A 15,279-nucleotide genomic window follows, 5' to 3' on the forward strand; every position below is an offset into this window, starting at 1 on the left:
AAGTTAATGTATAGATGCGGCTAGTGTGGCTTTTTTTATTCTGAATGGTTTGTTTACTTTATAGTACACTCCCACTGCAGACGCAATAAGATGTTATAATAGAAAAGCCTGGGGGGGTGAGGGGGGGGGTGCTCTCAGACTCTATCCTCAGCAGAGGGATGGTACCGCCAAGGCACCAATTAGCAGTTAGAGGGCCCATGATGATATTTCCGTGTGCTTGTGGCCCACGTTGCTCCATCTGCGTGTGTTATAAAAAGGCAAAAACCATAAAGATGGAGTCGGGACAGCACAGCGCTCTTAAGGTCACACAGCCCCTCCCTGCACTGTGTGCACTGTGCCTTGGCCTGCAGGACATATCTCCATCATACATATCATACGCGCACCATCATAATTACTTTAGACTGGCTGCATTTCATACGGCAGTCTTGCAGTTGTTGTTTTGCACTTTGGGTCAAAGTGGTGCAAGAGGAAGGTGTGTGTGGGTGGAAATGCCTGCAAACTACTAAATGGGCCCGCAGCCAGTTTGTTGGGTAACAAAAACATGACCGATTTCTAGCCAGCAGGTGGGGGCAGTACACAAATCATAAGACTCTTATGACCTGCCAAATTTCATTGAATGTAAAATATAGAATTGTTATATCATCATTATAAAACACATGGCATCATACACTAATACATAAGCTGCTTTATGTGGAAACAACAACAACATTAATAACAATAATAATAATAATAATAACACAGACTGGATGAGACAGTGTCAATCAATCAACAATGAACATTTTACTGTTTGTGTATTGGATGTTCATATCTTCTGGACTATACAAAGAAAAGAGGTACATGCCCAAGGGGGAAATATATGTAACCATAAATTCCTAATTATTATCAACAGTGTTCCAGGGCCTCCTCGAAACCAGAGCCCCAAACCCCCGCCACCCTGCAGTCCCTCCTGCTGAGAACGAGGCCAAGCACCCGTTGAGTAGGTGGGTCTGCTGGAAGGGAGTGGGAGAGGTGGCGGGGGGGCAGATGGAACACGGAGGGAAGTTCACCAGCATCACGCGGAGTCCTGAGGCCAGGAGGGAACGGTACAGGTGGACGGTAGAAGGGGGCGGTCATGATATCAGGTGCAGGAGGACTTCAGGAGGGGGGATGCCTTCACCAAGCCCACTGAGTCTTATGCAACATCTTACAGTAAGTAGACATTAGCCAACAGCAGGAAGTGCCCCCCCCCCTGTCAGCCTGAATATTGATCTCATCTCTCTACGGTGGAACCCCCTGAGTTGAATCACTGTACCAGGCCATCAATAAGACGGCCATAAATGTAAGACCACTTAGACCTGACAAGCCGTTCTCACGTCGTCTTCAGATTGGCTGATATTTGTCATCCTGTCATCATGTGCTCCCATCCACATCTATTGTTGGCCAACCTGCTTGCCTAATATATGTGTGTGTGTGTGTGTGTGTGTGTGTATACAGTAGACATATACTGGAAGTGTGTGGTTAGTGGGAGGACTTCCACTTGGAGTGTTTAAACAGAAATTACTTCTCACTCAGTGACCCTCCCTGAACCGCGTGTGTGCGTGTGCATGTGTGCGTGTGTTTGTGTGTGTGCGCTCACTAAGCAGCATCCCACACAAGGCTGAGGTGAACGTGGTCCTCCTGACCTCCACGTAATTGAAATGTTAACTTAATATGTCCTATATATTTGGCCTGTGAGTTGATTGTGTGTTCTTCTCTTTAAGACCAGTTAATATATGGACATTTCTGCACTGAAGGAGGTTCTAAGACAAACAAAAATATTTTGGAGTAAGCAATTATTGGCAACAATCAAACTCAAATAGGCTGATAATAATAATAATAATAATAATAACCTCGGGCTGCACGGCGGTCTAATGGTTAGCGTGCAGACCTCACAGCTAGGAGACCAGGGTTCAATTCCACCCTCGGCCATCTCTGTGTGGAGTTTGCATGTTCTCCCCGTGCATGCGTGGCTTTTCTCCGGGTACTCCGGTTTCCTCCCACATTCCAAAAACATGCTAGGTTAATTGTCCACTCCAAATTGTCCATAGGTATGAATGTGAGTGTGAATGGTTGTTTGTCTATATGTGCCCTGTGATTGGCTGGCCACCAGTCCAGGGTGTATCCCGCCTCTTGCCCGAAGACAGCTGGGATAGGCTCCAGCACCCCCGCGACTCTCGTGAGGAAAAATATATATATAGTTCCAGGGCATTCAACTTTAGAGTGTATGCTAATTATTGCCTTGCTAAAAGCCGGAATGTAAAGGCTTGGAAGAGTTTAACTGTAAAATGAATCCATATGTATGATATGCATATGTATATGTATGATATGATATCTGGTTGTATGGCCAAAGTGGCCCCTGCAGCAAAGACGGGAATGCTGTCCATCCCTCCCTCCCTCAGCAGGCCAGCCTCATCACATGCTAAATGTTTTTTGCTGGTGAGATGCTTCTCTCATTCAGGCTTTTGCGGACAGCGTTTATTAATAGCAGAAAAGTGTGCGGCTGCGGGCCTGCGGCGAGCTACCAAAGCAGCCAGGAGGCGCTTTTTTTTCATGACCTCTATGACTGACCCCCCCCCATGAACACGCCCATGCTGCACACACACACTTGTATCCATGTGCATATGCTCACACACTTGATAGTGGCTGTACTGATATATGCACGCTATTTATTATGTTTATTCTGAGGCGACATCCCACTCTGATGACGGGTTGGGGCGCTCCAATCCTTCTACAGTTCATTTAGCGTCCCACTGGCAGGCCACTACTGTGGAACTACACTGTCTAAGACACACGTAACTACATGGAACCACAATAATGCATTCTAGCCATCATTATACACGCAGCAAAAGGAGATGAATTTATGGGAAAGTGGCCGAGATTATAGCTGTGGTGATTTATAGGCTTTCTTTTCCATTACAGCATCTCACATCATAATAATAATATACGTATATTGGATGTTTTGTATTTACTCAATGTGTGGCATCAAATCTATTTCATTAAGTCCTTTTTCCCACGTTTTCCTTCCGACATGCCAGTTTCACCGACAAAATTTTTTCCAGATTTTCAGGCGCCCCATCTACCATGTTAGTAGGCGTCCTATCTACGATGTTGGCGTCCCACCTACGGTGTTGACGTCCCATCTACCGTGTTGGTAGGCATCCCAGCTACTGTATTGGTAGGCATCCCATCTGCCGTGTTGGTAGGCGTCCCATCTGCCGCGTTGGTAGGCGTCCCATCTACCGTGTTGGTAGCCGTCCCATCTACCATGGTGGTGTTCATCTACCATGTTGGTAGGCGTCCCATCTACCATGTTGGTAGGCGTCCCATCTACCATGGTGGCGTCCCATCTACCGTGTTGGTAGGCGTCCCATCTACCGTGTTGGTAGGCATCCCATCGACAGTGTTGGCGTCCCATCTACTGTGTTGGTAGGCGTCCCATCGACAGTGTTGGTAGGCGTCCCATCTACCGTGTTGGCGTCCCATCTACCGTGTTGGCGTCCCATCTACCGTGTTGGCATCCCATCTACCGTGTTGGCATCCCATCTACCGTGTTGGTAGGCGTCCCATCTACCGCGTTGCTAAGTGTCCCATCTACCGCGTTGGTAGGCGTCCCATCTACCGCGTTGGTAGGCGTCCCATCTACCGCGTTGGTAGGCGTCCCATCTACCGTGATGGCATCCCATCTACCGTGTTGGTAGGCATCCCATCTACCATGGTGGCGTCCCATCTACCGTGTTGGGAGGCGTTCCATCTACCGTGTTGGTAGGTGTCCCATCTCCCGTGGTGGCGTCCCATCTCCCGTGGTGGCGTCTCATCTACCGTGTTAGTAGGCGTCCCATCTCCCGTGGTGGCGTCCCATCTCCCTTGGTGGCGTCTCATCTACCGTGTTGGTAGGTGTGCCATCTCCCGTGGTGGCGTCCCATCTCCCGTGGTGGCGTCTCATCTACCGTGTTAGTAGGCGTCCCATTTACCGTGTTGGTAGGCATCCCATCTACCGTGGTGGTGTCCCATCTACGAGGACGTAAACCAGGATGTAAAGGCATGTGTAAAGGCATGTGTAAACGCCGTTTTAGGAGTCCAGCGTTCCCTTCATCCATCGCAGCTCAGCCTCGTTGTTGTTTTGCTGATTTTTTAAAAGTGTATAAAGAAGAAGAATTGCATTGTGGGACGTCTCTCTCTGCACCGCCCACTGTTCTCTGTGCCCTGATTGGCTGCTGCCATTGTCAATCCATCTCTTGCGTCCTGCTAGCTTTGGAGTACTGCAGTAATGTGTTTTGACAAGAATACAAAAATACATAAACACTTTTGAGGGTGTTTAAAGAAAAGAGTAACGAAATGAAAGCGTTACTGTCTTTTTTACAGCCTTAAAACACACACGTTCACTTATTGTGGTGCTATTTTGGGAACATTCCCGTGATAAAAAGGGGAACTATCCCTGTACTCTGTGTACGTCCATGTACTTTTGATAACTACATTCATCTTCAATATGACTGCAAAGCAGACGCCCCGCTTACCCTCCTCCTCCCCTCTGCCACTTTTTGGGGGGAACGAGACGGTACCGCCTGCCTGGCCTGGTCCGATTTGTCGCCCTCAAACCTGCAATTGTATTCAAGGCCAAATTTAGGGGTGGGAATGTTAGGGTGGGCTGTCTGTGTCACACAACAAAGATCCAGCTCAAGGGTGGGGCCCTCTCCCTTACATCCTCCCACCTAACCGCCTGGCATGGCCGACTTGTTTGCATGGATCTGCGTGTGTGTGTGTGTGTGTGTCTAGCGAGGTCCAAGCCCTCCCCACCTCCCTCTTCCTCCTCTCTGGTGACGGCAGAGATTACAAGCCTTCCCTCCTCCCTTGGGCTGCTTCATTTGGAGCGTTTCTCACAGTTTGGTCTCCTGTCTGCAACTCTGACCTTCACTGTCCCTCTCTCTGTCGCTTTTTTTCGCCATTCTCCTTTTTCACCTTTTAGGACCTCCAAAACCCCCCCTACCTGAGATTCCTCTAACTCCTCTAACTGTGGGTGTGTATTGCTGCGCTGTAACGTGGATTGTGTTTCCTTGGAGAGCCACATTCCTAAATCAGGGATGAGCAGCAACATGGTGCGTTTACTGTGGCTCAGAAACGGCGATAGACTAACTGAATGGATTGCATTTGAAGTGCTGTTAAAAAAAACAAGCTAGTCAACTATCATAGAACGGAATAAAAACAATCAAGAGATATGATATATATTATTATTATTATTATAGTACAGTCATTGGCCTGTTTATCAAAATCATTATGAGGATGTTCTTCAATTAACTAGAAAGGATCGGGGTGTACCTTTAGTCAGAGCACCACGAAAGCACCACGTCCCATGAAAGTCCAGAAGATGATACTCGGAATGTCTGATGCTCCCGGCCCGATATCAGCATAAATATCGGGTGATATCGGTATCTGATGTATTGCCATAATTGTTCATTCCACCACAGGACATGCAGCATGTCATGTCATGCCAAATATCGACATCGGCTGATATTGTATTGGAAATGGAGAAGTGGACAATAAGGGTTCAATTTCGGTTTTCAGCAAAGAAGCCAATATCTGACATTCCTAAGAATAATCATAAAAAATATGAAGTAGGAAAGCTACAGGGATGATAGAACTGTTATTTGATAATTAAATAATTATATGTCATATGTCAAACGAATGAAACGAATGAATGTACTGAAAGACGAACATGTTAATGATGTGCAGGTAAACGAGATGTATATAAAAATCATAATATCTGGATGTAAAAAAGATGTTTTAGAAAGTGAAAAAAAAGATAAATAATAGAATAAAGGACTGGTCCTAAAACGAGTGACCTGTTTTAGCATTAGCGGTCCTAGTACACCGAGGAAGGAAAAGGTAGTCAGTCCCACCGTACGGTAACAGATGAGCAGTAACGTGCCGACCCCAAAAAAAAGATTGTCGCCATCCTCGTCTTCACACGGCAAAGCGGAGTAAAACTTTTGATGGGATGTGATTTGTAGAAGGTTCTACGCCGTTTCTGTGGAAGTCCTCTTTATTACACCCTGGAGAAAGCAGCGGCCTTTAATGACGGCAGATGATTATGGTTGGTGCGCCAGGACATCCCGATGATGTGACCGCCAAAACCCCCGCTGAGTCACATGGCCCGCCATTGGACGGAATGAGCGCATGCGGGGGACAAACAAGCACGCATTTGGCCGCTGTCGGAGACGAAAACATTTAGGATATTTTCATCTCCCACACGCCTTTTCATTTTGCATGGGGTCATTTGGGCAAGCGAATACTACTTGTCTTTCTCCTCGACCGCCAGTGCCCTCAATCAACGCTTGTACTCGTCATGTCGGGCCAACATTTATCAGATTGGATGCACAGACTTTAACTTGGTTAAGTTTAACTTGGTAAAACACAAACGTACTTCCTCTCCTGGGGGGCATGACAGGCAGCAGAAATATGCTAAAAAATAGTTTTTAGGGAGGTGCAAGATGTATGATATCGTCATATTCATTTATAATGTTATAAAGCAGGGGTCTCAAACTCTTTTTACCTGGGGGCCACCGCAGCTGGAGTCTGGGTGAGGGTGGGCGGCATCAGGTTTTCACAGCACAAAACTCAAAACAATGACCTAGTACTTACGCTACGCTATTCCAGGGCAAGACTCGGCACTGACAACTCTGGGTGATACCCAAGATGGCCAATGGGAGGGCACAACAAACACAACAGTAGCCACGTTTACATGAGGAGTTTTTCTCTTTCCGAATGCAATCTTTCCGAATGACTTTTCCGAAAGCAATGATATACATGGAAAGGAATATTCCAATCGCGTGTCTACATGCGCCGCTATAATCAACCAGAATAGTCAATGGGGCATGCCCAGTAAAGCGTAAACACCAACATCACGTGATACCGACTTCCTCCAGTTTTTCTTTCACTTGTTGGAATAACTCCGTATTGCCAGTTTTTCGTTCATCCAGTCTTGAAATTTAGTTTGAATCAAAAACAAACTTTCCGCAGCAGTCCAGTGCCGATTGCTCGCCTCCATTTTTTTTTAAATCGAAGAACGTCTCGAGCTACATGTTACGTCATATCTCAGCATTCTCTGAAAGAACGCACCCGGGAACAGGAAAAGATAAAGTTCAACCTTGCTAATATTTTATAATTAAGCTCAGCACATGTTTTATATAGATATGTATTTTCTTTTTTTAATAAAACTGGACTTGTGAATGGCGTATAGAAGGGTTTAGATTCTGTTCCACAGATGGCGCTAATGCACACGAAAGCTGCTTGCCAACCGCCAATAAACAACAGAAGAAGAAAAACACCACGAAGAAGAACGCAGTCTGACAACTTTCCGTTTGAGCGGGTGCAAGATACCTCAATCGGATTGGGGAAAGGAATATTCCACCCCTGTGAATCCGATTATATATTCATTCGGATTGGCACTTTTCTTTCGGAATGAGGTGTATACAAAGGTTACATTCTTTCCGTTTGAGCAAATAACCCGAATGGAATTGGAATATTTGGGTCCATGTATACGTGGCTAGTGCCTTCACGTTGAGCTGACAAAGGAATTCTGGGAGGACGCCACTTCCAATGTTGTTCGTATTTTCTTTGGTTTTTGGTGAAATGGGACGGGAATTTCTTCCTAGCACGTTTAGTGTTGAGAATTTTTCCCAAGTAGAGTTTTTACTGTACATTGTTGGGAATCATAAAAAGGTATAGCTACGTTTGATGGGAAGGAGTCTGTAATTATTAAAAATAATAATCAGTCAAATCTAACAATAAGATTTGAACTGCAACTGCAAAAAAACTGAAACCCAAAACGGTGTGTTCACTAAAAGATTTCTATGTCTTGCGTACCATTTCAGGTTCTGTGGTTATCGTCATTCATCATCCGTTTTCTACCCCTTGTCCTGTTCAGGGGCACTGGGAAATCGGAGCCTTTCCCTCCAAACCCGGGGCAACTTGCAGACGACACTTGGACTGACAGCTTGTCAATCATAATAATTATTCCCAATCATTCCCACTCATTCATAGCTGAAGAATGGCCTTCCTTCCTTTGTCGTTTGATGCAGGCGCAAAAAAGGCACCCGAGGCTTATCTGGTCTGCACGTGTAGTCCAGGCGTGGCTTACGTGTCATCAGGAGGCGCATGGCGCTCCCCATGCTCCCCGCCCCAGTGATCATACCTTGAAATATGCAGCGACAGCAGCTACACCTGTGACTCACCTGCGTGTGCGTGGGAGGGATGTCTCAGGGGTGTGGACACACACACACACACACACACACAGGTCACTGACCCCACGAAGGCCAAGGGATGCAGGGGGGGGGGGTCCATCCTGGGCTGAGGTGCAAGACGCCGCCCGCGTGTTTTAATTTTCACCTCCCCCACGATGACCCTCTGCTTCGGGGTGACGCAGGTGGCCTCTTGCAGGTTGTCTCGCCTCATTTTTCCGTCTGTCCTTTCTTTGGTTGTCCTCCACCCCTTTTCTGTGCCACGGATTAGGAAGAAATGAAAACAGGCTGCCTTGACAAAGACAGATTGACAGGAAGCCGCCTCAAAACAAACTAATGGTTTGACCAGTGGGGTGTGGCCAGGGGCGGCCAGACCTTCTCTGGTCACATCAATGTAATTAATGTGCTTGGGCCTTCAGAATCATGAGTGCTGGCCCATGTCACAGACACACAATTAGCAGTTTGGCTGAAAGCCTATTTCCTAACACTCCAAGTTAGCAGTGTGCTTGAATGCATCATCACATGAACAGCAGCTCTTGAGCCGTCCTGTTCCAGCATGAAGAAAGAAGACTGACACGGTGTTATCCATCGTTCTGGGTCAGTGATACGAACAAATCATTGCGTTTACGTGGATATTTGTCTACGTATGGCAGCTGAACTTAGCAGTTGACAAGAGTCTTGAATAAAATGCGCATATGATCAATACAGTGCATGCAACAAAAATGGATTATAAAGTGAAACAACCAAAAAGGTCGGAGGGGGTTGGTTCAAAAACGGGACAGGTTTGTCGTGTTACAATCAGGGGGTTGTTGGGGGCTGAACTCACTTTGCATAGCAATATAATGCGGCAGGCAGCTGCATTGGATATTAGATGATATGGGAGTGGCGGAATATGCACGGAATATGCATGGGATATGCACGGAATATGCATGGAATATGCACGGCATATGCATCGTGTCGCTTCATTCCTGTTTGAAATGCCGAATGGATATCCTGGCTGCTGATTGGATGACCCAGGTACAGGGTGGGGGAGGTGGCTAAGGATATACAATTTTGGTTGTTTGTTCCAAATCAGGTGATTGTTAGTCCAGTGGAAATGGGAGGATTGTGTTTCCCAGCATGCATTGCAGTAAAAAATTAGCATTTTTAACAGTTCAGGTGCTGTTTTGTGCAGACGGGGTGTAATAGTCTTAAAGTGGTGTAATTTCTAGGGGTGTACAGTTACAGTATTGTTAATCTGAGCCAATTAGTGCTGCACATGAGACTCTGTGGCCATTTCTAGCAACCCTATAGCACAAGTTGAAACTGAAAATTTTTCCTTGCTATTTCCCAAACAGTCGCATGAGCCAGATGAAATTGCAGGTGCATGCCCCTGAAACATACGTGCTCCATCATCATCCGTCAACCCGAAAGCGGCTTGCTAATATGGTAATAATGGTGTTTTTTTTCCCCTTTCATTGTAGTTGAGTGGCATATTTATTATTGGGTTGGCGTTTGCAGTGGCATCAAAAAGCAAAAAAAAAGCACCAAATGTTGATACTGATGACTAATAATAACACAAAGCTTTGTGTTGTAATTTGTTTCCAACTTTGTTTGAGTCCGGTGTAGACTTTGTGGTGGAGCTAAATAAAGTGGAAAAGCTGTCCATCAACCAAACGGATGTGTTAGCATGTTTAGGGAGGCAGGAAGAGCTCTCATATGGATCTCACCACGGTCTGTCTGTGCCTCACCATCGTGGAGAATGTGTGTGTGTGTGTGTGTGCGTGTGTCATCACCTTGCAGAGGTGTTTACCAACTTATGTCTTTAGCCTAGAGGGTGCCCGACCATACCTGGTCCTAGCCACCACACATACGCTTAATTGGCTTCCTCACACGGCATGAGCATCATTACCTGCACACTGAACCCCCCTCCATTTGCAATGCAGAATGCAAAGTAGCACAAATGGGATGGCGCGAATGCCTTAAACAGTTATGATTATGTTCACTTGTGGGGGGAGCCTGGCGTGGAGGTCTTAGCCCTGAACCGGAACTTCTGGTCACCGCATTCATTGATGGAAATAAGAAGTTCCTTTCCGCTCACGGTGCCGTGGCGGGGACACGTTTCCAAGTTTCAAGAGAAATTGGACATTGGGAATGGGAATGGTTTCATCTCATTTCCAACAAAGCAAATTTCAAAGGTGATTCCAGGAATAAAGACTTTGTATGTTCTCTGCATTAACAATGGAGAGTATGGAATAATTTAGTTGAGTCGGTACTGAAGTATTCCTTTCCCCTTTTGGTATATTTTTTATTGTGGGATTTCCAACTCATGTTGTTGTCTGTCAACTAAATAGTTGACGCGCTGTCATACACTCGACCCTGACAGAGCAGCGGTGAACAAAGTGCGGCCCATGGGCCATTTGCAGGCCGCGGCACATTGTAGAACTAAAATAAAACTGCAAAAATGGAGAAAAGAGAACAAACCCCATAATGGGAAAATGTAAAAAAAAATACTAGTAGCAACATAAAGCTTTATCTTGAAATATATACAGTATATTTGAGGTTTTTTGACCAAATTGTTTCAGACTGGTGTACCACTAATACCACTGTACTACACATTACCAAAAATGTGAAAAAGACAGCTTCCCCCCCAAAATAAGTTTCTTCTCTACTAATTCAAGTACATTTTTGTACATAATAATATATACATAACATAATAATCCAACCGACTTCCTGCGAATACATGCTAGACTGCGTTGATATACTGCATGCTGCGTACAGAGCCAGGAATGACTGCATGCATTGAATGCACCCAACCATAACCCAAACTTCCTTGGTCGGTCTGCTTCTTGGTGACAAAAACTCTCACATGACGCCTCATGCGCTCACTGTGCTAAGAATAAGCAACGACTTTTCAGATGTCTTACTAGCGGTGATGACGTGTGTCTTATCTACTTGTTTTTCCTCAACCTTCTCCTCCCTTTACGTAGAGCATCGTGCTGCTCTCACGTCATCCAGCAGAAGAGGCCATGACGTCACTGCTGAGGGCAGGCATACTTCCTGTGTGGTGAAGCCATACAAATGAAAGCCAGGGTGTCTGTTGGTTTACCAAGTGATGGCATCACGGTGATTAGTAGACGCTATTTCAGTCGGCCCTGGGTCAACCGCGAGACAGCCGGAAGCAAAGTAATGTTTAAGCGTTCCCCACGGGGGTCTCGGGGCGAGGTCAGCTCCTCAAGCTGTGCCTGTGCTTATCAGGCGGGCGGGAAAGGCATCAGAGGCGGAGAGGGTGGAGAGGGTGGAGGGATGAGGACATGGAAAGAGTGGTGGGAAGCGGCTGTGTGAAAGCACTGGCTGTCCACTTTCTAATACGCCAGAATATCAACACACTGTAATGTCCGCCTGCAATGATTTGGGCCTGCTGGACATCAGGGGGGAGGCTGATGATTTGAGCTGGGTCACTATTACCCTAGTATTACCTCTTGTGAGGATGGTGGGTAACCCATCCTCCAGTAGGGTAAACCCATCCCCCAGTGGGGTAAACCCATTCCCAGTAGGGTAACCCATCCCCCATGAGGGTAACCCATGCCCCAGTAGGGTAACCCATGCCCTAGCGGGGTAACCCATCCCCCAGTAGGGTAACCCATGCCCCAGGGGGTAACCCATCCCCAGTAGGGCAACCCATCCCCAGTGGGGTAACCCATCCCCCAGTGGAATAACCCATCCCCCACTAGGGTAACCCATGCCCTAGCGGGGTAACCCATCCCCCAGTAACCCATCCCCAGTAGGGTAACCCATGCCCAGTAGGGTAACCCATCCCCCAGTGGGGTAACCCACCCCCCAGTAACCCATCCCCCGTAGGGTAACCCATCCCCAACTAGGGTAACCCATGCCCCAGTAGGGTAACCCATGCCCTAGCGGGGTAACCCATCCCCCAGTAACCCATCCCCCACTGGGGTAAACCCATCCCCCACTGGGGTAAACCCATCCCCCACTGGGGTAAACCCATCCCCCATTAGAGTAACCCCTGGACTGGTCACCTGTAAATTGCAGACAGAACTTTCACTTTGACAGAAATATTTGTTGCTTTTGTGGCAGCCAAAATGTCTAAACAATGACGCCACAACATAAACAACAAAAAGGGTTGTTTGACATCATACTAATAATGAATTTCCAAATATAACACCATGAACTATTTACAATTAAAAATCCCAAATAAAAACAAAAAGCTATATCTAAATTTGGAACCCATTTCCCATCCGCCCCTCTCTCAGCTCCCCGACCGCGGGAACACACAGGACACAAGTTTTATTATTATATACTTCTACTATTATGTCTACTACATTGGGTAATACAGTGTGAAGGTTACTATAGGGGTGTTATTTAATGTCTGAAGGGCTCCAGTAAGGCTAGACAACCTATTTCGAAGGTGGTAAACAGGCTTCAATGCTTTAACTATGAAAATATATGTTATGAATAGGGGACCCGACATCGTGGAAAGTGGCTTCACATGGTCTGGTATGGACCGATCAACAGGATAGTACAAACCACTGAACTGTCAGGGGTTTCGGGACTTTTGTGAGATACACAGAAGCTAAGGTAGGGTAAAATCCTGAAAAACAACAAGGTCAAAGCTCAGCTGTTGCCGGTGGTCAGTCACATGGGCGATGCTGACGAATACGCCAGAGAAGAAACGCGTATGAAAACTTGATAAGTTCAAGCTAAGTTCAAACTAACCCCAAAAGCTCACCTTGCCAAACGGACGCCTACCGCTGGTTGGGCTGTGCCACGTCGGCGGTGCAAGTGTGGGAAAAAAAGGAAGAGTGGGTGGGTAATGTGCGTGTGACCTGTTGACCTTTCAGCTAACACGCTTAGGGCACAGTCGCATAGTCTGCATCTCCCAGCGCAGATCGATCAATGGCCCTCACCCTTCCTCACGTGCACACGAGGAGAGCCAACTTCCTGGTAGTTGTGGAGCTCCAAAAGTTTCCCTCTTTAGTGTACACACACCTCCTGGGCTTGTTGTTAGTTCCTGGCGGTTTCAGACTGCCAGCCTACAGATTTGAGAATGCATAGGACTCTACAGCATCACCGTATTATTATCATCGTGGTTTTTAATGAGGAACAGTTGGCTGCTCATTAGCATACGATTTTGCCCCCACAGCGTATAGATGAAATGGACGTGTTTTGCTATATTGGATCATTAGGTCATCACTACTGCATGCAGCATGTACAGTACGTCTTCCAACAGCAGAACGGCATCTTAAAGTAGGGAACTTGTTCTTGTGATCATTTAGTAGGATTGCTTACTATATCAACTAGAGACTGAATGGAGGACGGTGTATTGGGGAGCGATCAACATCAAAAAAGTGGCAGAGAAGATAGAGAAGACTGGATAGATGGTCTTGTGATGATTGAATGCACTGCCAGGCTAAATGGTTGGAGTCATGGTGGAAGACTAAGTGGATCAGTGGTTGGCCATAGGAACCAAGAACAACTGGGTGGTTGTCTAAACACCAAAGATGGATTTTAGCACTGGCGGACTAAACGGACGTAAGGACCATAGCAACAGATCTAAATGGACAGAGAAATCGTGAGGAGGAACACTGGTTGCTTTAACGATATCGACCTGAGCGCTATGGCCAACACATTAAAACGTCAACTGGGTCAAGATCTGTGAAGTTGACACGAGTGATCGTTTCATAGTCATCAGTTATGCGTCTCATATGGAACTCATTTACTTCGCTCATCTGTGTGCATGTAGAAATGGCGTTCTGTCTTCGCCGTGAGAAACCTTTCGCCACTTGTTAGCATGGCAACACTTTGCAGTTCATAGAGTGCAGAGCCGGTATGAAGTGGCCCTGCTGGGGAGGGCCAGCCACACCACAATTAGGTCACAAAAGTCTCGCATTTCTCACATTTGATTGGAGCTGACACTGCTGGCCGGGTGCTCTGAGGGCGGGGGGGCTTATTTAAAAGCTGATGTGTTGAAGTGCGGGACCTTTGTCAGCTGGTCTAACGACACGAAAGAGACCGATACAGACAGAGAAGAGAGCCAGGCTATAGAGATAAACAGAAGCTGAGTGGAGCCTCGGTGTGATCTGTTGTTGTGTGAGTCAACTCCTCTGTTCTTGTTGATGACTTTTTTTTCATCGCTGAGTCATCACTTCTTTCCAAAAGCATTAGTTGTACTGGGTTGAACGAGGTTCAAATGATGACCAACAATATAAAAACGATGAACTCCTAACACAGCTTTCTGATGGTACATGTTTGCATGGCCTGTAAGAGAATCCAAACATCTCACGTTCCCTGCCTGGCGTACAATCGGGGACGGGCATGAAGAAATGGAAGGATACAAGAGGGGTGTCTTCACATGAAGTAAAAACATATGGATAAGATACACACAATACTGTGTGTAAAATACCATTTTAAGTCCAAGTACTCTGACGGAAAAAATAATGGTATGGAATAAAAGTATACCATGCTAGATTGAAGAATTTTGGTCCCAGTGTTGACCCCTGGGGTACACCGCACAGTATGTTTAAGCTGGCAGAAGTGAATTCGCCTAGCTGCACATATTGTCTCCTGTCTGCTAAGTGGCTTCTAATCCAGTTTCAAACCAACGACCGGTTGCATCGTTCTAGTTTGCTAATCAATAATTTTTTCACATTGTTTATTGTTTTGTGTGCTGGTTTTGGAGGAGAAAAAAATGTCCAAAATGGGTTTTTCATTGGACGGTGATAACTTAACCAAATGTTATTATTGACAATGTGGGTTTTGCGTATACATGAAATGTATAAAATGTATAATGCAGGCGGTTTTAGTATGTCGAGGAGAATATGATCCAGCATGCTAAAGTACAAGGCTGCACACACATGACAGTATTGATACCGTGATACCGTGATATCATGATACCGTGACGGTTGGTCATATAACTAAAATATGGGTACTTCGTCGCCCCGCTGGTGTGCATGTGGGTGTGTGCTTGAGCGTGGACACGTCTACCAGCTGCCAGTGTGTAGCACTCAATCCAGCGAAGGCGAAGCCC

Source organism: Doryrhamphus excisus, linkage group LG10, assembly GCF_037039965.1.
Source record: "Doryrhamphus excisus strain RoL-2023G ecotype Guam linkage group LG10, RoL_Dexc_Guam_v1.1, whole genome shotgun sequence".
Taxonomy (NCBI): domain Eukaryota; kingdom Metazoa; phylum Chordata; class Actinopteri; order Syngnathiformes; family Syngnathidae; genus Doryrhamphus; species Doryrhamphus excisus.